Source organism: Chinchilla lanigera, unplaced genomic scaffold (assembly GCF_000276665.1).
Source record: "Chinchilla lanigera isolate Chin_1 unplaced genomic scaffold, ChiLan1.0 scaffold00003, whole genome shotgun sequence".
In the NCBI taxonomy this organism is placed as follows: Eukaryota; Metazoa; Chordata; class Mammalia; order Rodentia; family Chinchillidae; genus Chinchilla; species Chinchilla lanigera.
In genome coordinates, this window is record NW_004955404.1 from 33,230,281 (window position 1) to 33,257,708 (window position 27,428).

The 27,428-nt window shown below is 39.3% G+C and overlaps 1 long non-coding RNA gene across 1 annotated transcript; it reads right to left on the reverse strand.

Annotated features, from left to right (window-relative positions):
* Positions 1 to 27,428, reverse strand: LOC106149139. The gene is made up of 3 exons (XR_001235109.1): positions 27,371 to 27,428; positions 6,473 to 6,569; positions 1 to 212 (listed from the first exon to the last, which is right to left on the reverse strand). It is a non-coding gene; the product is annotated as an uncharacterized LOC106149139 (long non-coding RNA).

Genomic DNA, 27,428 nt, shown 5'->3' on the forward strand with positions numbered 1-27,428 from the left:
CTTCACTGTTCCAGAATTCCAATACAGTCTCACTAGGGTAAAATCACGGGTCAGCATAGCTACATCCCTTCCAAGGCCCTGGGGAAGAACTCATTTCCTTGTGTTTTCCAGCTTCTGTGGACTCTGATTCTCTGGCTCATGGCTGCCTTCCTCTATCCTTAAAACCAGGGTTGTGGCAGTTCCTTCGTCCCATTTAGTCAGTATGCCTCTTTCTGATCACAAATGAAAAAGAAAATCTTCATTTTTAAAGATTCAAGTGAATTAGACTGGTTCTATCTACATAATCTAGGCTAACCGCCCCATCTCAAAATCGTGTCTGCAAAATCACCGTTCCTGCGTAGGGTCACATGTGCCTGGGCTTGGACGTGGACGTGGTTGAGGACCATTATTTTGCCTACCACACTAAGGTAACTAGGACTTTTGTGTGCTGTACCAGAGCATTAAAGCCTTTTAGAGACAGTGCATCATCCCTTGCTGTAGCTCTCTCAACTCCTTCTCTACATAATTGAGAATATTCTAAAAGCCCTAAGCTACAACAGAAAATATGATCAAAATTGTTTCTATTCTTTCTCTATTTTGACATTCATTTTGAAATATCAGTTCCATTGGTTTATTGGTACATGTTCGGGATACGCACTGAATTTACTGTGGGAGTTTGTACATGGTCATAGTCCATCAATTTAAGAAAATAATTTTTGGGCTTCTCCTTTGCTGTTACTCCTAGCACGTGCCAACAGCGCCTGCTAGGTCATCCCACGGTGAGCTCTGCTGTTAAGTTGCTATACCTGTAGTGCCTGAAAGGGAGCTGGGAGGAAGCCAGGTACTCAAGTGAATTGTGCAAACCCAGGGACCCCTTGAGTCCACCTATGGTTGCTTTACTATTATTTTCCTACCCATACCATTCTTTCACATTCCTTATTACAGAAGTGAGGTTTGTAGTATACGTCACAAGAAACCATTTTCCCCTTATTTCTTTAATGCTTATATTTGTACCTGTGTTTTCGTCCTTGCATTTGCCATCAGTATATTCATGAAGGTTCCTTTTTCCATGGAGTTTTTATAATGAATAGCCAGTTCATAAAAACTCCCAAGTGGCTTGCAAATGCCAAGCAATAATTCAGTCATGCTAATCTTTTGTGTGTAATTTTTGTATTTTATTGCAGGAGTGGACATAGAGAATGATAGGAACACTTCTGGTTTTGCATTTAAGCATCTCAGGAAGATACACTGGATGAAAACCAGTCTTCACTTCAATAAGCACTTACTGAAGTGATCTTAGACACCAGGAGCCGTATTAGGCCCAAAGAACACAAAAATGTTCTCCAAACTGATCAAGATTCTGGTTTCCTCTGAAATCAACAAATCATTGGCTCTCAATTTCTTGAGGCACATACAAATAATTATAATTTCATACATACACAAAATATCTCATTGTTTTTGTAATGTTCTTGTTGATAAAATAACTGAGATATAGAGTCTTAGAGTTTTTGTATACTCAGCCAAGCCAATATTTAACTATAAAATAATAAAAAACATAGCAGCAAAAATTGAATCAGGCTAATTCATGATGATTAATCCCTGGGGTGTTAGCTGAAATGTTATCTGCCCATGCAAAAAAAGAAAATAAAAAACACATTTGCTGAGAGAAGGGGAGGTCTGGAGACCAATGGACAACAGACCCCCCTAGCTGAATGGTATTTGTGACCTGTTCATGTCCATCTGCTACCCCGGGTGCTTTGTTGTGCCTTTGTGCTGTAACGATGGCCTATGTGTCACCGCGAGGTGAGATGAGGAAAAGTCTCACAAGAGTGAATGCTAGAAGTGCTAGTAACTTAGTTACTTCTGTGAGGCTGGGACACAATACAGGACACAGACAGCTTCAAGCAGGGAAGGCTCATTGCGGCTCACGGTTGTCCCACATTGACCAGCTCCAGAATGGCATAACAGAGAGGTAGAGCCGAGGAAAGCTGCTGACCTCGCTGTGCCAGGAAGCAGACAGCGAAAGGAGGGAGATACCCCCTTCCAGGGAACCCGCACTTCCAGCCAGGCCTCACTTGGTGACAGCACACTCAGCGGCTGAACTCAATATGGATGAATCCAGCATGAGTACAGCACGCCATGATCCAGCCACCATCATCACCCCATGATCCTTCCAGAAGCCCTGCCTCTGAGTGCATGAGGCGTTGCAGGGACATCTCAGAGCTGAACTACAACAGCTAGGAAAAGGGTCAGGGAGGAGGTGTGCCTATTGGTGGAGGTGCAAGACTCTATCCAGACACTGGAGAAAAGGGTAAGAGAGGATGGAAAAAGAGCCAATGAGTACAAGAAGGAGGGAGAAGTGAGCCAAAAGGAAGGCGTGACAATGACAGGAAAGATATTACACGCATGAGAATGAGAGGGGAAAGGGAAGTAGGTGAGGGGAAAAAGGAAAGATGTTTGAAAGTGGAAGACCGGCATCAGTGAGAGAGACAGAGTGACAGGTTCCCACGTTCTCTCCTCGCGCTGGATTCTGGGAGCAAAGGTCCACTGTTGCTACAGTCAGCTGACAACCTAGTTGTGGGCGTTCATGAAGGGGCAAGTCCCAGTCCTTCACAAGAGCAGTGCCCTCAGCTCTTCCTGCGAGTCATTTCCCTAGCCGTCCAGGAAGCAGAGCTGTCCTTAGGCACAGGGCAGTGCTCTCTCGGCCTACCGGGTTGAAGGCAAGGTGGATCATGCCCGGCTAGAAGCACATCTACTCCTCGCCAGGTAGAAATCCATCCTCATGCCAAGGAGTGGATAATGGTCAGCTTCCCCAGTGATTGTAACAAAACAAAACTTCCTCTGCCTCTTACCTTGAGAACAGTGAGTACTCAGCAAATCAGTGCAAGAGAAAAAGCCAAAGGAGAGGTTGTTTTGTAGTTCTGTTTGACCAACAAGCCTCTCCTCTGACTCAAAAATTCCCCAAGAAAACAGCCTAGGAATAAACCGAGGAGTGTTGTGTATTGTTCTGGAGGGCCAGTTGGTGTGAGAAATAAATAAGTAAATAAAAGACCCTCATTGTGTCTGTTTAAAAATTGGCACAATTTAAACTAGGCGTGGTGGCCCATGCCTGTAATCCCAGTACCTGGGAAGGTGAGATGTGAGTTTGAGGTCAGATTGGGTTACATAGTGAGTTCAAGGCCAGCCTGAACTACATAGCAAGACCCTGTCTCAAGAAAGAAAAAATGGGCATGATTTGATCTGGCTCTTATGAATATTATTGTAAAAGTGTGTAGATAAGATCAAAGTAAGTTTTTAGCACATTGGTTATAATATAATAAATCATGACATGGGTCAGGCTCTACATAAGATTGTGGCTGCATTATAAAAGAATTGACATCATTTTTAATATTGATTCTTCTCACCACTGGACATTGTGTCTCTCCATGTAGTTAGAGTTTCTGTAGTATCTTTTCATAATTTTATAATGATTTTAATGGTCCTGTACATTTTTGTTAGTTTTTTTCTATGTATCTTAAATTATTGTTGTTAACATTATCTTTTGTAAAGTTACATTTTCTCTTTTGGAATAATGTATGGTCCAGTTATTTCATTTCTTTTGAGTAATGATTGTTTATCCTGTAGCCGCTCCAAAATCCCTTTTTTATTGTATAGTTTTCTGCAGGTTATCTTTTATTCTGTGTATTTATTCCCCACCATCAGTAATCATGACAGATGTTTTTTCTTATTAATTTATTATTGGTCTTATTGTGCTAGATGAGACTCCAGCATGAGTGGTTATGTTGGGTATCTTTTCCTTGTTCCCTATTTCCCTATTTTCACACTGTATTGGAGCACTTTATTCCTGTAATGCATGTTTACTATGAGTTTTTGAAAGACATTTATTATAAAGATGAAGAAATCACTCTTAATAGTAGTTTTCTAAGAGTATTTGTCAAATCAAAAGTTGCTACATATTGCCCATTTTTCTTGTACCCATTTGGATAATCATACTATTTTTAATTTTTTAAAAAATCTGTATTGTACAAAACACATATAAACAAGTGCATTGCTATGTTTGGCCTCCTCTGTTCAAGAGAGAATTGATGTTTATGAAGATAAAGGTGCTTAATATATAATTTTTCTTTTTCATCATACACTTTTCTGACTTAGGGGTCAAGTTGTATATGAATCTACAATTAAGGGTTAAGGAGTTCTCTTGTAGAGTTTTCTAGAGTAAACTACATATGAAACAAATGATCTAATTCATGAATATTTGGTAGAATCTATACAATAATGTAGGCAGTGTCTACTGTGTATGAGTGTGTGTGTGTGTGTCTGTGTGAGTTAAGAGTAATAGTCATATACACTGTATTATATTTTTCGTAAGTCAATTTTGGTGAGTTATATTTTTCCAGGAAATTATTCATTCACTCAGGCATATAAAGTTATTAATACAAAATTATTGATAGTATTTCCCTATTATTTTATATCTAGGCTACATCTGCCAACATGGTCCTCTTTCTATACTTAGAATATTGTGTATTGTTTTCAGTGTTTTTTCCTTGAGGAATCTTACACAAGATTTAGCGATTTTATTAGCTTTTAAAAGTAAGTTATTAATTAGGTATTTTTCTGTAAGGTCATAGATTATTTTAAGTAATTTTTGCTCTTTTTTCTCTGTTGTTTTTCTTTAGCTATCTTTTTTTGCTAACTCCTTGAGGTGGCTGCATACCTCACTTTCATCCAAATATAACATTTAAAACTAAAACTTTCACTACTGCTTCGGTTGCTTCCCATACATTTTGTTACATGGTATTTCCTTATATATTTAATATTCAGAATAGATTCTGATGTACATTTTTCCATAAATGTACATGTATATATATTTCCATGTATTGATTTTGAAGTGTATGACTTTTAAAATTCAGATATATTTCCATTTCCAACTTTTAAGCCGTAATCAGAAAACGTAGTTGCTTAGAATATGTCATGATTTCTAATTTGGATGAGGTTGAAATGTTGGCTAGTGTGATTCTAGTTCAAACTTTGTACTGTGCAAACTGCTACATTTCTGAAATGAGAAGACTCCTGCATTATCCTACAATATATAGAAGGATCAAGGATATTGAAAGGACCTGCCTGTAACCTTCTCTATAGTAAAATGGCTCCCTGTGTCACCTGCCATACAAATTCTCCCTCTTTTCCCTTCTTGCACGGGTCCGAACTTTGCTCATCAGGGTTGGCCATTGACTGGTTATAAATTTTAAAATTTTCATTTTTGCACACTAGCTTCAGAGTAGTAAATGTTCTTGGATTTTTCTTCTCCAGGTAAAAACTCCTTTTCCTTTATAGAAAGCAGAAGACTTTTTCTTCAAGTTGTGAGCCAGATTGTTAGTGTTGATAGTAAGGTCAGTTAGTGAGAAAAAAAATGAATATCCCTCAATTTTTCAGTAACTTTTGGGAAGAGGGGTTGAACTAGGGATTGAATTTGGGGCCTTCAAGGTGAACTAGATCCACTGCCCTTTTTTAGTTCTTATTTTGAGGTAGGGTCTCGCTAAGTCACTAAGTTGCTCAGGTTGAGCTTGAACTTGTGATCCTCCCATCCCAGTCTCACAGAGTGCTGGGATTACAAGTGTGCATCACCACACCAGACGTCAGTAACTATTTTAAATTGAGCATAACTGCATTTGTAGGCAAATGAAGGCCTTAATGACACTTCATTTCAAAAAGCCCAAAAACCTACTTTATTTCCCCTCCCTGTGAAGGAAGTATTCTATAGTCAGCTAGTGGGGCAGGAGTTTGAAATGAAATTGTCAAATTTCTTGTTTTGTTCTTTGGTTTTAGTACTGGAAGTGATTTAAGAGATTAGTAAAGGGTTTTATTTAATAGATGAGGAAAATAAGTCTCAGAAAGATTAGCCAAGGCTGGCATTTAACAAATGAGGAAAGTGAGTCTCAGAGAAAGACTTAAGAATTTGTCTCTGATCAATACGCCTTATTCCTGGAAAAGCTTGAGATGAAATCCCACGGATTCCCTCCCTTACCACCACACTGCCTAATATGAATGCTCTTTGTAAAACTACTAACTAAAGATGTGAAGATTTCTTTTTTCCACAGTTCAAAATTTAGCTTGTAAATGTCCTGATGAGCTTCAAACTTGGCAGAGTTACAAAGTCTAAAGAAGAGTAGGGTGGGAGTGAATTTTCCATACTTCTTGAACTATCAAAAGCTGAAATTAATGGCATATGGTATTGCTAGAGATCCTCAGATCCTAACAATATGATGGTAAATGCTTCTATTTTTGTGAGAATATGGAACAGGCTTCTTTACTCATGGGAGCAAATATCAGGTATGATGTGAGATCAACAAATGGATCCTCAACAGCTAGTGTAAATAAAAATAGAAGACTTTCAAAAGAATAATCCATAATGACAAGATTTGACACAATATGTAAATCAAAGTGCATGCTGATAGAGGTAAATGAAATATCAAACTTAATTATTCTTAGCCACCTGAAACTATCGTTTAAGATGTGGTAAAAGCCTGAAGCATCCTTCAGTTGAGTTGTTCCATTCATGACTTTCTGCTGGGCCGAGGATGAATCACATCCTGTAAGAAGAAGAGATATGGGAGTCAGGTAGAGGGTGGGCTAAACAGGCCACCACAGCATGTTAGGGGCATCCGGTGTCCATGAAGAGGTTCAAAGTAGAGAAATAGTTAGATTTAGTTAGATTTGAAACTGTCATTCTGGCTAAAGTGTGGATAATCAATTAGCAGTATGCAGGAATAGTGGCAGGAAAGCCAGCAGGGAAAATATTATGATTCTCCCAAATAAAAAGATGAAGAGGCTCTATTTGAGGCCTAGAAATGGGGATAGATTTGAGAAGACAAGATTGGGAAACAGCAAGGTGATAAAGGTTTGAATATGATAAATGAAAGAAAAGGTGAATCTAAGAAACTCTGAACTGTCCAAGTACTGTTTTATTAGTTACCCAAATCACCATTATCTCATGTTTAACATGTCACAGCACAATGAAGTTATTTACTGGCTAGACCGAGCAATGTGCAGATTCCACCAGGAACTCAGTTTCACTGTATTGCTCACTTTGGGTTGCTGTACTTAGAACAGATCATCCAGCTGTTGTTCGTCTAGGGCGGTCATCCCAGGATCTTGGCATCAAATTTTGGGGTTGTCCTCTATGTAGTTTCTGGCCAGTGTGTCTGAACAGGAACCTCCCTTGAGGGTGAGGGGTGCAATCAAACGGGGGGAGCACCTTGTATCACAGGCACAACTAAGTCACACCTGGGTGGGTGCAGGGCAAGTCAGGAGGGAGCTTTCTGTCCTCCCTCAGGTGTCCATTTCTCCTTTCTGCTTACCTTTGATCTTTCTTCTCTTCTGTCTAATTCTCTCCATCTTTTGTTCGTTTCTCACTCACTCTTCCTTTTCAACCCTATCTTTGCCTACCTGTGATATTTTGTGTGGCAAAAAGACATCTAGACTCATCATCTTATGGAACAGCTACAATCTTTTCTCTTTGATGATGAATTTTCTTCCCAGGCTCACTGAGATGAACTTCGTAGTAAGAATTTAACATCCTTTTACTTCATGTGCTCATTGGAAGTGTGAAACTTTTTGGACTGTTCAGGCAGCACTCCCGTATGTAACCCTCTCATGATGACCCTGTTTCCTTCACTGAGTTTTCACCGCTTCTACCACAGAAAGACACCAGGCTCTGTGCACACAGAATTGCCATGCGGGGGTCAATTCTGAGTTGGGAAGAAGGTCTCAATGCTCATTACATGATGAAAAGCTTTTTTTATGAAGGGAAAGTCATCAAGCCATCAAAAAATATTTATGATAAACTGTATAAATTTTGGCTCATGTAAAGTTCTGGAACATAACAGACACTCAAAAGATATTTGTAAGATGGTTGAATAAAGGATTATTTTGGATCACTATTATTAGAAATATTAAAAACATATTAAGGTTGTCTTACCGAGCACATAAGTTCTCCAAAAATATTTATTGCATCTTTTCAGATAATCTTAAAGCAAACTGCATACTTTGTGGGATGATTTGTTGCTTTTAATTCTTTTTAGAAATGTTAAAGATATTAATTTTGTGCCTTAAACTTGTGAATAGCTCTTAGCTAAACAGGGGAGTAGCTTGGAATTTCAGTTTATTACACCAAGTCCTCAGCTGTGGCTCCCCTCTTACCTCTAACATGCAACCCCAAAGTCACATAACCTCATCATTTATCCCCAGGACACAGCTTAGAGTGTGTTTGTTTATGAATTGATCTGTAATAGGCCCAGAGGAGCTCAGCAGTATGAAATTTGGACTAGATTACACCCATGGTCAAGAGTTGTCCACAAAATGAACTTCACTCTGCTGTTTTCATAAACCTCCAGCCCCCACCTGCTGATCTCAGATCTTTTTCGCCTTCAGGAGAGCCAGATGTTCTACACCCTGTGTACCGCAAACCACCACTTTGAGCCCCAGGACAGTGAAGAGGGAACATGCCTCAGTGTTCACCGCCAAGGGCTTTCCACCAGGATCCAGAAGCCTGGGAATTCCACCCTGGGGAAAGAAAGCAGGAGCTTTCCTGCCAGATTCACCTCCCACCACGGGAGGCTGTTTATAATTGTTCTTTGAAGAGCCTGTCCAAGTATTTAGAACTCTTTCCACCCACGCAGGCCAGGCTTGGCTGGACTGGGGAGCCATCATCATTTCTTTCCTGCTCCCGATCACAGGGGTGCTAAAGCTGTGGGCAGAGCCTTTTCTTTCCACTTTGTCTTCTAGGGACAAGACCCAACCTACTCCAGATGTGGTGGTGACAGCTGAGATGTTTTCCATGGCAAGGTTTTAGCTTCGATTCACTTATCATTTTCAAAACATCCCTGGGGAATTCGTGCACATGGCATGGTTTCCCTTTTGTGCTAGTAGCAAGCATGAGTTGAGCAGCTTCTGAGTAAACATGTCCACTTAAATGGGTTGACATATCCACCCAAGCGGTTATTTGACAAAAAGTGGTGACTTGTCCACAAGACTATCTTTCCTCACCTTTTTATTTAAATTTGATTATAGCACAAAATCTGCAACCTATACCTACCACTGTGGTTCTCTTACTTATGACCTTTTTTTAATGAGGAAATTGAGGTTCACATAGGTAGGAAATGAGAGGGCTGAAGTTTAAAATCTTCTCTATCCAAATCCAAAACCTGTCATTTTATTTCCCCAGAATTCAGAAGAGCTTAGTAGAAATATTAGTGGGTTCATATCCAAATCTAGTGTAATGTGTCCTTTAGCCAAACAAATGGCCTCTTTATTTAGATTAGTAGTTGAAATTAAACTTATTTAAAATCATCCTTGAGGAGAAATATTGTGTGTGCCACAAGAGAAAACATTTGCTATTTTCACTTTTATTCTCAAGCCATTTCAGTCTTGCAAAAAACTTGTAAGGAGACTATACAGAGCTTTTCCTGTATATCATTTCCACAGCTTCCTCAGAAGTTAACATCTTATATGATTCCAGCACAATTAACAAATTCACAGAATTAACATTGACCATGATATTGTTAATCTACAGATCTTATTCAAGTTTCACCAGTTGTTCTATTAGTGTCCTTCTCAGAGGACGGAATTCAGGACCCCAAACTGAACGCAGTCATCATGGTTCCTTAGTTTCCTACCTTCTGAGCAATTCTTCCATCTTTTTGTCTTTTATAGCCTTAACACTTTTGAGTAGTACTAGTAAATTATTTAACAGGAGACCTTTTGCCTTGGGTTTGTCTAATGCTCCCCCCTGATCCAGGCTATGTACCCTCGGCAGCAATTGTACAGAAGTGACTTTTGCTTATCCAGTGCATATCAGGAGACACATGATGGTGCGTTTCCTTATTGGTGAAGCTACACTTGACTACTTAATAAAATAGTGTCTACCCATTTCTCCCCTGTAAAAGGACTTGTTTCCCTTTGTAGTTAATCAGTATCTGTTCTTTCAATTGAATCTATCTGGTAATCATTTGTAATTATATCACTTGATCTCTTTGAACCCCCGTGTCCTCATATTTTAATAACATAATCACTATTCTACATACCCATCAGAGCTGCTGTGAGACACAAATAACATACAAAAATACTTTGCAACTATGAAGTTGTATAGCACACCGTATATCCTTCATATTGAATCGAATGTAAAACAAGAAGCCACTAATTGACAGATTACACAACAATGATTTTTTTTTAAACTTCCACTTAGAAGAGAAATTTAAAAATTAGTCTCTAGGCAGCCGTACAAGGTAATTTCTGTGCTGTCTTACTCTCACAGACCTCCCAGAAGGACCAAATCTTATTTGAAGATTCCAGAGTGTCTGCTAATCTGAGGTTCCCTGGACTTCTCATTCAAATTAATAAACATAAAGGAGAGATCACTGTGTGTATTGTGATTTGGGATTAGACTATACAGTGTAACATTGTGATTTCTCTTTAATTTCACAAATGTAATAAGCATATCCTGGTTCATTAACACAGAGGCACAAAGCAGTCATATTCTTTCCTATTTCCAGCATGCATCCATATGACTTGTTAGTGGGAAGTCTAGCAGCTTACTCTTGAGACCTCCCCAGGAAAGCCTTCCCCTCCCACACACGTTCAGAGCCTTTGTTAAGTTGCAGAAGCCCAAGCCTTCCTCAGCCTCATGGGGAAAGATGTTTGATCCTTACTGCTCTTCTGCTTCTTTTTTGCACGCACTGAATTTCGTCGCTAAAACTAGCTCTGCACTGAGCTGCAAAGGCAGCAATGACCCCTCATTCCTAAACCAAAGTGCACCCCATGTCCAAATGCTGTCTTTGCTCTCAAACTACAATAGGCTAAGAGAACTAGATCAAAGGGGAATTCCTATCTCAGCCATTACCACCCTTACACACACACACACACACACACACACACACACACACACACAGCCTCCCCCTTGTATAGACCAACAATCACCACATCACATATTGCATTCCTGTTGGTATAATTCTCTTGGAAGCCCTTAATGTCTTCTCTGCAAATTTTTTTTTTTTTCTCTGCAAAATTTTGTCTCCTCATCCGAGTTCACTATAAGATGTGAGAAGGATCTGGATTCATTTTCTCTCAAAGGTTTCTAGATTCCTTATACTAATTCATCAGGCTCCTCTTTAGAGACCAGTCATGCTGATTAAGAGGTGTGATGAAGAGGTCGTCTTGGTTAGGACACAGAATATCCCCATCATATTCTTCCCCCAGGCAAAGATTACCCAATAGTCACCCTGTACTTATTTAGCTAAGGAAATTATTCTTGAAATTCTGGAAAATGATCTGTTGCATGATAATTTACTATGTTCACCAGTAGAAAGAAAGAAAGAAAGAAGGAAAAAAGAAGGAAAAGAACAGTCTCTGGTACTTATTACACAAATATGTATAACTAAGTGTTCAAACCTCAGATATATGTGAGTCTAAAACAAGATCTCATTTTCTTTTAAAGTTCTGAAATGATAGCTTGGATCCTACCTACTTGTTTTCCATAAATCAATCAACTTAAAAATGTCTCTGGGCTATTTTTGAGACATGATCATGGTGTTCTCTCACACTTTCTTGGGTCTGTCTTTTCCTTCTCCATGTGTTTACTCATCACTGTCACTTTGTTGCTTTAGGGCTGATAACCCATCAGACGCTCTCTGGATGAGGCACAACTCTTTCCTACTGAGGACCAGTACGTTGGGCCCTGCTACCTCTGAGAGAAGACACTGCTTGTTCCCTCCAGCAGTGCCCAGCTTTATTGACAGTTTCTGGGGAATAGCAGGGACAATCCACTCCCAGAATAAATCACAAATTACAGTGGAGGGCCCTCTGCACTAAGACCAGAACAACATTCTTCAGGGAGACCCTGAATAGTACTTCTTTATCTTCTTCCCAGCCTGACACCATCTGGAAAAAGAGCCAACCGCCATTCAACAGGTGTGCGTTCCAGCTTGTCTGCTTTACTTGGACCTTATCAAGTTCCAGAGAAAGAAGAAAGATCCCTCCCCCTTGCCCCTCAGACCTAATAGTCTAAAATTTACAATCATGAGTTGTTACTTATAGTCTCAAGATTCACCTCTTCTCAGGAGAATGGACAGAGGATCCTCCACTATTTTAGGAGAAACCACAATTCCCACATAGAGAAGTGTGGTCTTGTTCTACAGCCTCAGCCTGACCCTTATATGGCACACAAACTTTAATGTATTTCTCCAAATCTAGTTATGGCTTTAAATAGACCACAATCTTTCAGTCCAGACTGCCCACCATGAAATTTCTTGTGTTCTCCAGGATAAGGTAAAAATCAAGTCTGCACTGAAATGGCTCCAACTTTCCTGGAGGAGAGAGGTGGGAGAGAACCTAACACAAAAAGAAAAAAAACTACTCTTTAAGGTCGTGCAATAAGAAACCTGCCACAAGAATCCAATTCAGTATAGAGAAAAGAAATATTAGCCCCATGATAGCAACTGCTAAAACATACATTAAATTTGCATTAACAAACAGAATTTTTACCTCTTAGTTTGAAACATCTGAATCTAATTTAGTTCACTGTATTTAAGTTTCCCCTTAAGAACTATGATGAACTTCTGTGTTATCTTTTACATGTCAAACATGCCTATTATTAGGGCTTTACTCTGTTTGCTTTACAAGTTTGATTCTCCACCTCTAAAGGCAGAATATGGATTGCAGTTTTTGCATACTAGCTTTCCCACATCTGTTTTAATAAAGAAATGTTTTGATCAGGGGGAAAGAGTGAAACTAGGCCTTCCTTTGGCCTCACACCAACGACAATTACCTTTATTCACACATTTACTCACACAGATCCCTCCCTAGTGGGCCAGCTGGAAACCCTGTGGTCTACATTTTATCAGTGTTCTTAGGCACAGAAAAAGCTCCCAAGAAAACCTGTCACACCTTGACCAGACTCAGAAGCCCTCCAAGTGTTAGGATGCAGGTGGAAAAACGTCTGCCATAGAGGAGTTTCAGAAGCAGTCCGTAAGGTCAGACTCTACACAGAGCACAGCAGAGAAGAGGGTGTGTTTCTCTACTTTTATCACTGTAATTGGAAGGGTTTGGATGATGATCTCAATGGTTCCCTCAAAGTCCAAAACTCTATGACACTGAAATGTCCTCAAGGACATCTCATGGATCATTGCCACCCTGAAAACATTTAAGGAAGCTTGTTTGCTTCTTTTGGAGCCACTCTTTTGCAAAAGACTGGTTTCTAGCTAAAGTATGCTTTGCCACCCTGCAAGGGTGTGCTTCCATGTGAGCACATGGGTGAGTGATGGGCTGTGAAGCTACCTAGTTGAATTACATACATCATAATTATCTTCCTGCATCTTTAGAGCCCTCAAACCTTTAAGGTCCTTTTAAAATAGTTTATTTTCCCAGGTGTGAATGTGCATGCCTGTAATCATAGCACTTGGGAAACTGAGGCAGGAGTATTTCCATGAGTTCAAGGCCAGCCTGCGCTACATAGTAAGTGCAAGGCCCGCCTAAACTACATAGCAAGACCTTACTTCAAAACAAAACAAAACTTCATTTTGGTATAGTAATAAAAAGCATTTTTTTTCCTTTTTTCACTGTGGTACTTAAAATACCATAGAGTATTATAGTGATCCAATAGGCTATAAAGTATTGGGTTGTGTTTGTTAACATTACAGCCCACAAATCTCACTCTGCTTAATAACACTAAAAAAGAAGTTTAACATGCAGTATTTAACATATAAGCTTTCTGGCCTTCAAGAAAAAAGTGTCAAAAGGAAAAAAAAAAAGTCATTCACATTCCAGAAAAGCTGAGGAAACAAGTTTCTCTTTCAGGTGCTCCTTTTTTATATCCAAGATAATGTACTGCCTTAGAGGGAAATTACATGGTTAAGACAATTATGTGAGGGGAAACATTTTTACTTGTCATTCATATCTATAAATGTGAAACAGGTCTCGCCTCTTCTCCATTTTGCGATGCATCTGTGAAATGCTGTTGCCTCCTCCTAGACGTCTACCCCACGCTGCTTGCTGAGACCATCCTTCAGTAAGAAGTTGCAGTATGGATTCACTCCTTGAACCTTTCCCAACTGGGCTGTAACACTTCTTTTCATTCTTCAGTCAACTTATATTATGTTAAACTCAATACAAGGTAAATTTGGGGGGCTTTTATTAATTTGATCCTGTCAACTGAACTGTAAACCTGCAATTGACGATTGAATCTTCTGCCTCTTCGTATAATCCATAACACCTCGCATGGTGCTTAGCAGTAGAAGGTGCTCAGTAAAAATATTTGACCAGCTCATGCAGAAAGAAAATAAAGCTATTTATACAGATAGACTAAGACACACGTAACATTTTTTTACACTATCGCAGACCAGTTTAGCATGTTGGAGAAGAACGCGTGGTAACAGAAAATTCCCTATCAACAAACTGAAAGCTAATTAGTTGGCAAAGTACTTTATCAACCGATTAATTCCAGAGAGTTCTCATACTACTGCTTAAGTGAGACAAGACCTACTCAGAAAATTAGGTCTAATTTGGAGGATATAATTTTACTTGAAAACCTCCAGGTCAACTCTTGAAATGTGTCTTTAAGCCTCATTCAAAAGACTTTCTTTTCAGGCATAAAACAACTTTGGGGATAGAGAGCCCAGGAGGAGGTAAGGGGCATTAAAATTTCTGAAAGATATATTAGGCTTAGAGGACTTGCTGGGGTAACTGTGGGTGTTATGACTGAGCTTGGTCCTAAAGCTTTGAAGGATGACTGGAATCCAGAGAACAGGGTGTGGCCAGTAAATGCAAATATAGATGAATCTGAAACAAGGGGGTGGGGGTTAGTGGAATTTGAGAATGGAAGGCTCTGATGAACTATGGGCCTTCCTCAGATGGCATTTCCGTATGAACACCAGTGTACTTTAAGGCAGTGCTAAAGTAACAAGGCCCTCTAAGAAATTATACATACTGATAGCTACATATGAGCAGCAAAAATCTTACAGATAATGGAGTCTGTATATCTCTATAATAAGTTTTCGAGTATTCTGCAATATTTGGAAAATATTGCACTGGGAGATGCCATGAAAAACACGTCATAATTGGGTTGCAACCCCATTCCTAAAATTATCACCGTGTGCCTGGTACAATTTACTGCCACATTCTCTGAACTCTACAGAGGTAAAACTTGAAAATTATTTCAGCCATCTACTTCATACAGCACTGCTTTCAATAAGATCATTTTTGTGTTTCCAGTGTAAATGATTCAAGCCAAAAGATCTTTCTTTCAGAAGATTTCCATACAGCACTGGTAGTTTGTTCCTGCTTCATGTTTTAAACATGAGGCTGCCGCATAAGAAATTTTCTGTCAACTGAAAAAGTTCAATAGAAAATTAAAGACTTATTTTCTCTACAGAGAAAAGTGTGTGACAGTTGTTATAAATAAATATGCAAATGCACTTCCCATTGCCAAGATTTTCCAAAGAAAGCTGCAGTTTGCTCAAACAATAGGCTATCTCCTAAATCTTCCACATACAGGAACTTGTGATCTTTCATAAATACTAGCAGAACAGACCTGTTCACAAAGGCTGCACACCTGACCATCTGATCTGAAACACACAGTGTGCCCTCGTCTCTTCTGGGAAGAGCAGCCTGAATTTTTTTACATGTTGGACATAGTGAAAATTAACAGAGCTTGCACTTGTGTTTGCCCACATTTCCCTCAATGATTCATTTAGTAAACTCCGTTCATTAACAATGTGTGGCATAACCACTAAAAGAAAAGAAATTTTAAAATGTATGTTTGTCAAATTATTATTATTTGCAATAACAGGGATTGAATCCATGGCTTTTGCCCTGATCTATATTCCCAGCCTTACCTTTATGTTTTATTTAAAGGCAAGATCTTACAAAATTTCTAAGTTGCCCAGACTGGGCTAATTTTATGAAATAACTTGACAATGTAGATAACAATCCAGCACTAATTATTTCTTTTCTTATTACAAAAGCCATACTTTATCTCTTGCCAGGTGACCAAAATTTACATTTTTATTCAGTTTCTTGCATATTTATTTGTCAGTAATTGGTTCACATATTTGTTCAATATATATGAGAACATTAATAATTATCATCAAAAAGATCTAGAATATGTGCCAAATGTCTCCTAAAGACAAATTATAGTGATTGTAAAACTTTAGTTAATCTTTTTCTGCTTCCTCTTTTGAAACACAACTGATAGCTATTATGAAAATTATTATCCAAGCTATAGAAAAGATAATAAACAGCACTCCTTAGGTACCTACCTGGAGAAACAGGACATATTGCTTTATAAAACATAATATGTTCTCATCCACGCCTTCCAGTAGTTTTCACATAAATATCTTTATGTTTCATTATTTTTCTTAGCCATGTGTGCTTTGTATCCCATCATTTATAAGTGTAGTAGTCAGCTTTCTCATTGTTAATAAATAATACCTGACACCCACAATTTAAAGAAAGAAAGGTTAAATTTGACTCAGCATTCCAAAGGGTTCAGTCCATGGTTTGCTGGCTGTAAGGTAAAAATAGTATGGAAGAAAAGTGTGATGGAAGAAAGGGCCTCAAGGCATGGCTGCCAGGAATAAGAGGAAGAGGAAGGAGCTGGGAACATAAACATACCTGCTGGCAGCTTACACTGTCAGTGACCCACCTCTTCCAACCAGTCCCTACCTACTAACAGCACAGGCAGCTGGGATTAATCCATTGATGAGTAGCACCCCTATGATCCAAACACCTTATAAAAGCTCCATCTGAACACCTGAGACATTTGGGGGGGTGTTACACCTAAACCATAACAATGGGCATTTTTCTAAATTTTTAAAGTGAAGATATTATCTAGGCATAGCTTTTCAGCAATGAAATGAACACAGTGAATATTTGACTGGCTGGCTCATTCGATCATACTCTTGGTAGGCTAAAGCTTCAAATAATACATTCTGTATTCATGAACCATTGAGAGTAGCATAACATCCAGACTTGCTCATAGTTTTTCCTTGGGCTGTCCAAATAAGAAAACAAGCCTGTATCTTCCAGATAGTAAGGCCGAAAATAGGGCAAGGGAGTGTGATTCAGGTCAATGAGGTAATTGGGGAAATGTCATGACAACCAAAATTAAAATGAGCAGCTTCACATTTGTATGTGCCAGCTACTCATCAGGAAATCTTTCTGGTTGCTTTTTGTTCCTATTAGACTGGATAATGTGTCTGCAAATTATATCCAACTGAAAGAGAACTGACTCACCCTCAGCAGGTATTGTGAGAGCAAACCCTGGAAGAACAGAATTCAGAAGAAAACAAGCATAGCACACAGACTTGCATGCAAACGTATGCACATGAATTTTCTCTCCCATTTCTGCTGTGATAATTCTTGGAATTCATTGTAAAATTTTAAAGTGAAAAGTTCCTGTTGATTTCCTATCAGTCTAAGTTGCTTCACCATTTATTTTTATATACTGTGGTGCAAAATAACTCTGAAGGTTTTGGCATTTTCTGCTTGTGATTCATCTTCCACTAGACAATAAAGTGATTAGAGGGTCCCTCTGCTACACCTGGCCATGGGCTTCATGATATTAATGTGGATGCTTGATATCCCTATGACCTTCTTCTTGTGTTAGACCACCAGGTACCATTTTGCAGAGTCCTCTGTAGATGTGATACATCAAAGCAGGTATACTATCCTCTGTCTGCCTGTCTGCCCTACTTTGCCTCACAGATTTGAAAATCCAGTGCAATACACTTTCTGTCACATGTCCCAGTGCACAGGGTAATGGGGAAGTATCTTCTGGAATTTGTACATACAAGTGGTTTCCTAGGTGAATCTTTGGCTTGTGATGGTGTGGAACTTGCTTTCTTCTCTCAGGTGTTAGCATCTCACGTGGCCACCCATCAGCTCAAAACAAACTAAGTCACCACACAGTTGACACAGATCCCTCCTTGCTTGGTGCTGACCTGAGAAGAATGGATTGGCACATTCACCGACTTGATGCCCTGGAGTCCCACAAAAGCAAAACAACTTTTCACCAGTGCAGAAATGTTCCAAAAGATAATCTGTTTAATGCATTTGTGATTTCACTCTAGAATATGAAAGAATATCAAAATAAATCCTCCAATGAAAGATAACTTTCCCATATATAATTTTTAAAAATAAGACAGTTCTCTCAAGTCATAAATGGCAAAATCTCCCAAAAGTCTTTAGAAGTTCTATCTTGTTACATTACTACAGCAATAAAATCTCAACCCACTTAGGCAAATTTTTAAACAGGTCAAAGCTTGAAATGCTATGTTGTAAACCTCCAAATACAAAGAAAACCACAAGTTTCTTTATTACTGTTCAAATTGTAGAAATCTGACAGCTAGGAAGACTTTAAAAAGCCACTGAATCAATTCCTATAAAAGGAAAGCAGCCCTGACAATTTTAATTCATGCTGTATTACAACAGAAGAGACTATTTGGTGATTTATGAAGGGCATGTTTGTGGACTGGGTTTTGGAATTTTTGCATGAAAGGTAAGTTTGTGCTCAGAATGCTCACATCTTCAAAGACCAGTGGGTTTGGCTATAAGTACATGCAGGATTTTGTTTGGAAATATATGAAAGAAACACTGCTATGCCTTAAGAACATGATTTAACTGTCAATTTATTTTGATACACAGAGTTGTTATTTTATATGTGTTATTCACTTATATCTGTAGTACACTCATCCACCTCACTGCTTTAGAAGCTGCCAGAAAGTGAGATTATCTCCATGTACAGAAACACACACCAAGTAATAGATACCAAAGGTGACCAGGCTTATAACTTATTAAAATGCTGAATTGTTGAATTTCATGACCTCACTGTTATTCTATTTAATCTCAAGTGTACTGTGAACTGAATAAAGAAAAGACCAATGAAGTCAATTATGGCATAGGCAATATTTCTAGAAAGGCTCCCTAGTTTATCCTCTTTAAAAAATAGGATCTAAAGAGAAAAAATATGGGTTCTGAAATCAAAAAAGTACAACCTAGTTGGAAAAGACAAATATACACAAGTGATTCATCCAGAGATGAATTACAAAGCAGTCTGTGAGCAAGTATAAGACTGTTTAGGATATAATGTGCAACTGCTAAAGATAGCATGAGCAGCTAACCACCAACCAGAAGCGCACAATGATCGCTCTCTCCACCTCCAGGCTCCTTCTTTGCATTTCCAAACTCCTCTGACCTGGAAAATTACTCTCTTGGAGCACCATTTCCTACTAAACCAATACAAGAGACAGGAATGGATCTTAGACTTTGCCCTGTCTCCCCCTTTGAGTCCTACATGTGTTTTATTTCTTCTCGGTGAAAGTATCAATGCTACCATAATAAGCTAAAGCAGAGATGAGTTTGGCAAGCCAGGTGGCTCAAATCATTGCATAGAAATCAACTTTCTTTCTTGCCTGCTGGCTCCACCTGCTACCAGTGAGACTTCTGAGAACAGATAAGAGGCCCCATTCTTCAGAACCATATTGGTGTGTGAGGCATAGGGAAAAGCTTCATGCTCTAACCTTCAGATTTGTGAGAGCTTGCTCAGCACAAAAATTAGAATGAGCTCCAAAACACAAAATAGTTAAATAAACAGTTTAATGGAATCTTTTTTAAAACAAAAATGTATGCAAACTATCCATGACTAAAGAAAACTAAAATTCTTGGATCAAGTACCAGGATCAATATTCCTGATTTTCCCTCTGCTTCAAGTTCTAATAAGATTTGCATGGCAAGTTTACTAACAATTTTTTAAAAATTGTTTTGGTCACAGTGAATTTTCCAGCACTAATTTTAAGTTAAAAATATCTCATTAAAATGTCATCTATATTAGGTATTGAGACTTCATTGCTCCCTTAAAATTTGAGGGAAGTGATTTACTCAACTCACTCTGGGTCCAGTTCTGCTGTAAGATTATTGCTGATAAAAAGGAAAAGAGGAAAGAGGCCCAGGAGGCGGGCTGCCTGTGCCCGGGAAGCCATGCGGCTGGGAGTGCAGGCTTTTGGCCCAGACCCTCGCCGCGCAGGCACCCAGGAGGCTGGCCCCCAGCACCTGGGAAGTTACATGGTAGAGAACTATCATGGCACAGTGAAGCAATGACACAATTGGCCCACCATGCACCAGTCGTGGAGGCCCACCCGGGGACGTGCATGAATCATCCCAACATGGAGAAACCAGTGGGAATACATGCCACACAATGGGTCACTCTTGCCCCTGCCCTTGAGAACCAGAAAGGTCCAGAGTCAGAGGAGGAGCAGCTGTCAAACAAGAACTCAGATGGAGAACATGAGAATACAGACTACACCCAAAGACTCAGAGGTCTAGTTGACCAGGGTCACAAGAGCTGTTTGGAAGCTGGAAACCAGAGAACCTTGCACAATATCTGGGGAGACCCCCTGGAAGCCAGCTTCTTCCCCTGACAGCACAGGCTGCGGTGGAGGATTGTGTGGAGCTCTGGAGAGATCTGCACTGAGATTCCTGCTGCCTGTGCTGACGGTTGGGGAGAGGACACTAAGTGGTTGTGGGGTCCCAATGTGCTGGGAGGTTGGAGAGAAAAAGCTACAAAAAATGGCTTTTACCCCAGATGGCTCACTTGAGAGGTTAGAATTTGCCTCCTCAGTATTCTATAGCCATGATGAGGAGGAGGCCAAGGAGAGAAAACAAAGAGACTGAGAAAAAGCAGCTGCTTTTGCTGCAGCACTAAGAGAAACAGACCCCAAGTCTGATTCTCAGGGCCCCAAGAAGAACTCGATGACTACATTCATCTGCTACCACTATTAAAAGCCAGGCCACCTCAAGAGGAACTGCCCTAAGAAGCCCACTGGGCCATGCCCTGAATGCAAAGGTAACTACTGAAGATCAGTCTGCCCTCTGAAGCAGAGGCCCCAGAGCTCAAACCTCTCCTACCAGTTAGTCCAACAGGAATGAGGGGGCCCAGGGAATACTCTGCCTTCTCCCTATGGTTATACTGTCATCTCCATGGAGGAGCCCCAGGTAATCATGACTATAGAGGAAAAAGAAAACAGCCTGTTGCTAGACACAGGTGCAAGCCTCTCGATCCTTCTTTTCAATCCTGGCCTTCCTTCCACCCATCATACCTCAGTGAAAGGAGTCACTGGTGAGGAGGTAATATGCTATTTTTCACAACCCTTAGGCTGTAACTACTTGTTAGACCTTTCTTGCATATCTCTGTCTTCCTGAGAAACCACTTTGAAGATACCACCAGGTATTACAGCAGCCATAGATATTTTCCGGCTAATCTGTCCATAACTCTGAAATGCTTGTATTGTTCCTATGCTATTTCATAAATGAATGTATGTTTATTACCATGTGTTTCCTACAACAACCATTGAGAATAGTCAATGATTATTCAATTGGTCACTCATGTATAGCTCTATTTATTTTCTTTAGAAACCACTTTGAAGATACCAAAGTATAGTACAACAATCACTGATAATCTTCTACCACTTTTGTCTGTAACTCACTATTATTTGTCTGTTTGTTTTCCTGAGAAACTATCTTGTAGATAATAATATGTAAAACAACAACCATTGATAATTTCCTACCACTTTGTCTGTAATTTGGTAAGACCCCCTATTACTATGTTATCCTTCTTTTACACTTTAAAATAATAAAAAAAAAGAGGAAAGAAATGATCGTGTGAAAGGACAAGATGTAAATATAGTTTCTAACAATGTCACATCAAGACTGAGTTTTCCTGAAACAATAAAATGATAAAAAAACCTGAAAGAAAATAACAGAGTTAAGGATATAATTTAATTGTACATTTAGGAATTCTTATAGCCACAAGAGGGCATCAATTAAAAGTGTGAACAAATATGCATTCCAAGAGAAAATAGGAAAGGGTATGAAAAGAAAGGTACAGAAAACTAAAGACTTATTCTGTGCAGTTATCTAGAGTTCTAAATCTTTCTCTAGGGGACACCCAAAGCATAAGAGATTCTTGAGCAGTGGTTCTGCAACTTGCCCTAAGAGGGCTTTCTGAAATGAGAATTACTGGGTACATACCAGAACTTTATCTAGGTAGACCTGAGGTAAAACCTGAGAATTTGCATGTTTAACAAGTTTTCAGGACACACAAATACCTCTAGTCAAAAGACCATAGGCCGATTCAGTGAACTAGAATAAATAGCCCCTTCACAAGAGATAATTTAAATCTTTTATAAGATAATTTATGGTAAAATCATGTACTTTTCATCACTTTAAACTGATCAGGAAGAAATAAAAGCAATTATTTCACCTTCCCTCCGAGATCAGAGAGCAACGGCAACAAATGCAGCTGTTGGGAGTAAGATACTAGAGAGTGGTGAGGAGTGTAAACTGGAGATTAGCTGCCAGGCCCAAAGGCATTAGGGTTTGGTTAAAATAGAATCAGTCACTATGTGAGACAAACAGTGTGCACCTTTGAAATTCTGGACCCAAGAATATTAACCTGGATCCCCCGATAAGGAAAGGATTTGGAAGCCTGGTGATTTAAAATGAGGAAACAACCAGCTTCCTGGGAGATTAGTTTGATTCTTAACAACCAAGAAGAAACAGAGATCAGTTTGTACAACTGACACATATCAGAGCCCATTACAAAGCAGTCCATACTGCCGGAAAGACTGAAAACTGTCTCCTGTCTCCTGTGAATCTGTGGTAAGGGTTCCCAGTCATTTGTGGCTAGAAAAACTGGAACCTCCTAAGAGCTGCTCACATCAAGTGAACCATGAAATCTTGGGTACAGAACTCACGAGTCAGCAGAGACTGAGGAATGGTGCCATGCTCCATTTTCCTGTATCACAGGAGTATTACACAAGTCCTGTATCACACAAGTCCTGAGGTCCTTATATCATCCAGGGTTGGGGAGCCCCCAAAATCATTGACTGACTTTTTTTCTCAGCCAATTTAATTTAATTTAATTTAATTTAACCAAGTGAAGAAGTGTGGCATTTCTTGCTTTCCAAGTGTTGTAAAGCAACTGCTGCTTTTTTTTCAATCAGAGAAGAGGAGTTGGAGCAGAGCAACCTAACCTGTAGCCTTAGCTTGGTTTCAGAGTAAAATATGGAACCCAATCTCTCTCCCCCTCCCTGCCCTAAGAATTTGCTAAAAAGCCATCAGTTCCATGCCTCCTGCTTTTGGCATGAGGTGGTACAACCTGTTTCCCATATTGGAAAGGGTGAATCAGCTGAGCATTACGTAAGAGTTTGGAGCATGCTAGCACATGTGTCATGGTTAGACACGGGAGCCTGATTGGATCTCAGCATAAATGAGCTTTCTAGTAAGCTGTGCCAGCTTCATTTCTAGCCTTACACCCTGTGGAACAAGGAGATAATCACAGGATAATGAAATGGCTAATACATGGAAATAATTCAGCAAAAGTAGGGGCTCCAAACTAGAGGTGTGCAAGTCCTGTGATCTGAACGTTTGTACCCCTCATGTTTCACAAGTTGCAACCTACTCCCTAATGCAATTGTATTAGAAAATGAGCCTCTTGGGAGATAATCAGGATTAGTGATCTTATGAAAGAGGCTCCAAAAGGCCTCACCCTTCTACCATGCAAGGACCAGCGAGAAGGCAGCATCTGTTAACCAGCAAGTGAGGTCTCACAGATACAGCACCTACTGGTGCCTTGATCTTGGAATTCCTGACCTCTAGACCTATTCAAAATAAATTTCTAGTGCTTATGAGCTGCCCAGTGTATAGCATCTTGTTATAGAGGCCCAAGTGGACAAAGACAGCAGGTAAGCAGTAAGCATTCCACATTCCGCATTTTGCATGCCACATGCATGGGCCAAGTCTGGCACACCATCTATTTATGTAAATAATGTTTTATGGAGAGTGTGCCACACTCACTTGTTTACATGTGTCCTGTGGCTGTTTTCCTACTTTAATGTCAAGGTTAATGTTGTGACAGAAACTATATGGCCTACAGAGCTGAAAATATTATCTGGTCATTTATTGAAAAAAAAATTCTAGAAAAATAGAGAAATCTCAGAAGGTTTCAATTCATCAAATTCACCTGGATTATGATCCCTTTAAATTTTTATTTACATCTTAAAGGTCAGAGTATCTCAATGACATCTGGTCATGGTGACATCTGTGGACAAATTTGGGAGAAAATGCCAATATCCCTGACTATGTGAAATCTGAACATAGCATCTCATTCATGGTGTCTTTCAATCTGATTTTTTTTTATGTTCAGACTTCAGATCTCCCTAGTTGTCTGAGTTCCTAGGTGAATGAATTACTGCCATGGTCTTCCCACAGTTGCTCCACAAAGCAGCAAGTTGTTCTCAGGCCCTACCTGGCTTTCCTACAGTTGTAAGATGAAAACACTGACACGTTTGTCCTCCCTGTTCTGTACTTTTTTCTCTTTGGGAATTTTTTCAGTTATAATGGCCTAGTGCTCTCATCCTTTCCTTTGACCAGTCTTCCCTATTAAAGAAACACCTGAAACTCACAGTAAAATACAAATAGTATATGAAAGTCCCAGAACCACCAGCATTTAACTATGGTAAATAATTTCTTCCTTCATTCTTTCTCTTATTAAGGTGGAGATTCAAAGATAGAGAAAAAAACCAGCAAGTTGATTAGCAGCTATCTCCCCTAACAGCCAGCTGTCTGATGTTTAATCAATGATGCAGAACCCCTACACCAAAATAAAACAGAATGCTTAATAAAGTGCAGGTCCTCAAGCCCCACCATTCCTTGTTGAGTCAGAATATCTGGCATTAAGAAGCTTTCGTGTTCATCACTGCAGTCCCCTCTTCATGATCCTTACACTGCAAGAAGTTTGAAAACTACTCCACCATACTGTGCGTGACTCTTTGTGGCCCCTCCCACTGGCCTTGTACTTTGGTGAGCAGCAACAGTAGGCTGGCTCTCTTCCAAGATTTCACTTTGCTCGGGCCGGCTGGCGGTTAATGGTCCCCTGAGCTGACACTGAGCTGACAAATTTCCCACAGCTCTCTGATGGAGAATGCTCTGCGTGTAGTGTTTCGGAGCATACAAGGCATGTTTACATTTGTTTTCACACTAACTGCACAGAGCAGTGCTGTGAGGTAATTACTCGTATGTTTCAGGAAAGTCATTTAATTTCCATAATTATAAAATGAGGACTTTAATATAGCCCATATCAAAAGACTGTGAGACTTAATTAATTGATATAATGTACTTAAAGTTTATAGCATGCGGGAAATGGATAATAGATGTTAATTATTATTAATTTCATATAAGAAAGTTAAAGCTCAGAAGCTTTATCCAATATATCAGTTATATATCTGGTAAGATGACGAGAGCAAGGTTTGGAACCCAGTACTTTTTGAAGTAAGTCTTTCCTCTACTCAGAGGTTGATTTACTACAGAACAAAGAGCAAACTTCAGAGCTGCTCATTTGCATGAATCCCTTCCAATGTTGTTACAGGGACTGGGCAACGTGTTTACATGGTTGTACTTTTTATACTATTGGCAGAAGTTAGGTAATTTAATTATACCTGGCACAGAAAAAATCTTTACAGCCCTACTCTGTCACGCATACCCATTTTTTGTTGGCATTTGAATGGCTGCAACATTTTATTTTTTTTTTTGTTTGTTTTTGTTTTTGTTTTTCTCCGGTACCAGGAACCGAACTCACGACCTTGCGCTTGCCAGGCAGGCGCTTTTGCCGCTGAGCTAATCCCCAGCCCCGGCTGCAACATTTTAGGGTTGTAGTTATGGGAAATGGAGCTGGGAGTACTTTTTAATGCAGTTTGAAGTCACTACTGTGTATAGTTACATGATTAATAGCAGTCTCAGGTAGGCACCGACCATTTTCTCCTCCCATGTGGGATAATGACACAAAGATATGCAGACTGGAGTTCACAGTATATAAATATGTGCCATCATGCTCAGCACTGAAAGTGTATGCAATGGGAATGAAACTGGTTGTGAATTGTACGGAACCAAAAGCCATGCCATACAAATTCTTACTGACAGCAAACAAGTAAAATTATAAATAGTAGTTTCGGTTCTCACTAATGCAAAATACTAGTTGTTTCTTGCCAGAAATGTGCATAATCATATGGTACATACAGTGTGCATGATTATAACAGTTCTATAAGGTGATTTTTCCTTTTTTGATAAAAATGACACACAATAGAATTATGAAAATTCCTCAAAGTGTATGTCACAAAAATGTGGTAGCACTGAATTAAAACAAATTATTGGAGGCTATGTGTTAGTCACATGGTTTATACTTCTTCATCTCTAAGAATGGAATATTTAAATAGACCTTGTCACATAGTTTGGATGGTAAATATTCTCCAAATGCCCATATGTATAAGGCTTTTTCCCCAGAGTGGCCCAATTAGGAGGTAGCGGGATCTTTGAGTGGTAAGCCTAGTGGGAGGTTCTTAGGTCTTCCTGCAGGAATTCTACCCCTTCCTCTTGCTCTTTTGTTTCTGGCAATAAGGTGAGTGGTTTTGCTTCACCATGGACTCTTGCCGTGTGCTTCCACTATGATACCCTGCCTCACTACATAACTAAAGTAGTGGGGACAATTAATCATAGACTAGACCCTCTAAAGCTGTGAATGAAAATAAACCTTTTCTCTTTAGAAGTTAATTATTTTCAGGTATTTAATTTTAGTAATGAAAATCTAAAACAGATGTGTGACAAATTCACGTATTGATTTAGTAATAAAATATCTTTCCTCAAAGAAAAGTCCAAGTCCAAATGGTTTCACTAAGTCAAAGTACTCAGATTCATTCAAAAAATAAAGAAAGAGGGAACACTGTCCAACTCATTCTATAAGATCCTTATACTTCAGAAAGGCATATCATAAAATGAAAATTGTAGGTCATGTCTCTCATAAATATAGGTGCAAAACTCTTTAACAAAATAATGGCAAACCAAATCCAGTATTTTTTTTTAAAAGGGAATATATACTTTTACCAAAGAATGCAAGGTTGGTTTAACATCAGAAATTCAATTAATGTAATTCATCATATTAATTGACTAAAGGACAAACCAACATGTTCATTTTAGAAGGTTTGGCAAAAGTATTGACAAAGATCAACACCTGTTCATGATAAAAACTCTCACAGTGCCCACCTGGCCAGCATGAGGTCCTGAGTTCAACTCTAAGTACCCCCCAAAAAAATCCTCATTAAACTAGTAACACAAGGTGTGTTAATCCTTCATTGACCAAATACCTAAAAAAAAATAATAATTTATAGGAGGAAAGATTTATTCTGGCTCCTGATTTCAGAAGGTTCAGTCTGTGGTCACGTGCCTTTATTGCTTCTGGGCCTGTGGAAAGGCAGAAAATCACAACAGAAGAGTAAGGCAGAAGAAAGCTGCTTACCTCTTTGCAGCAGGAAGCAGAGCGCATAGAGGGAGAAAATGTGTGCTAGAAGGCGTCC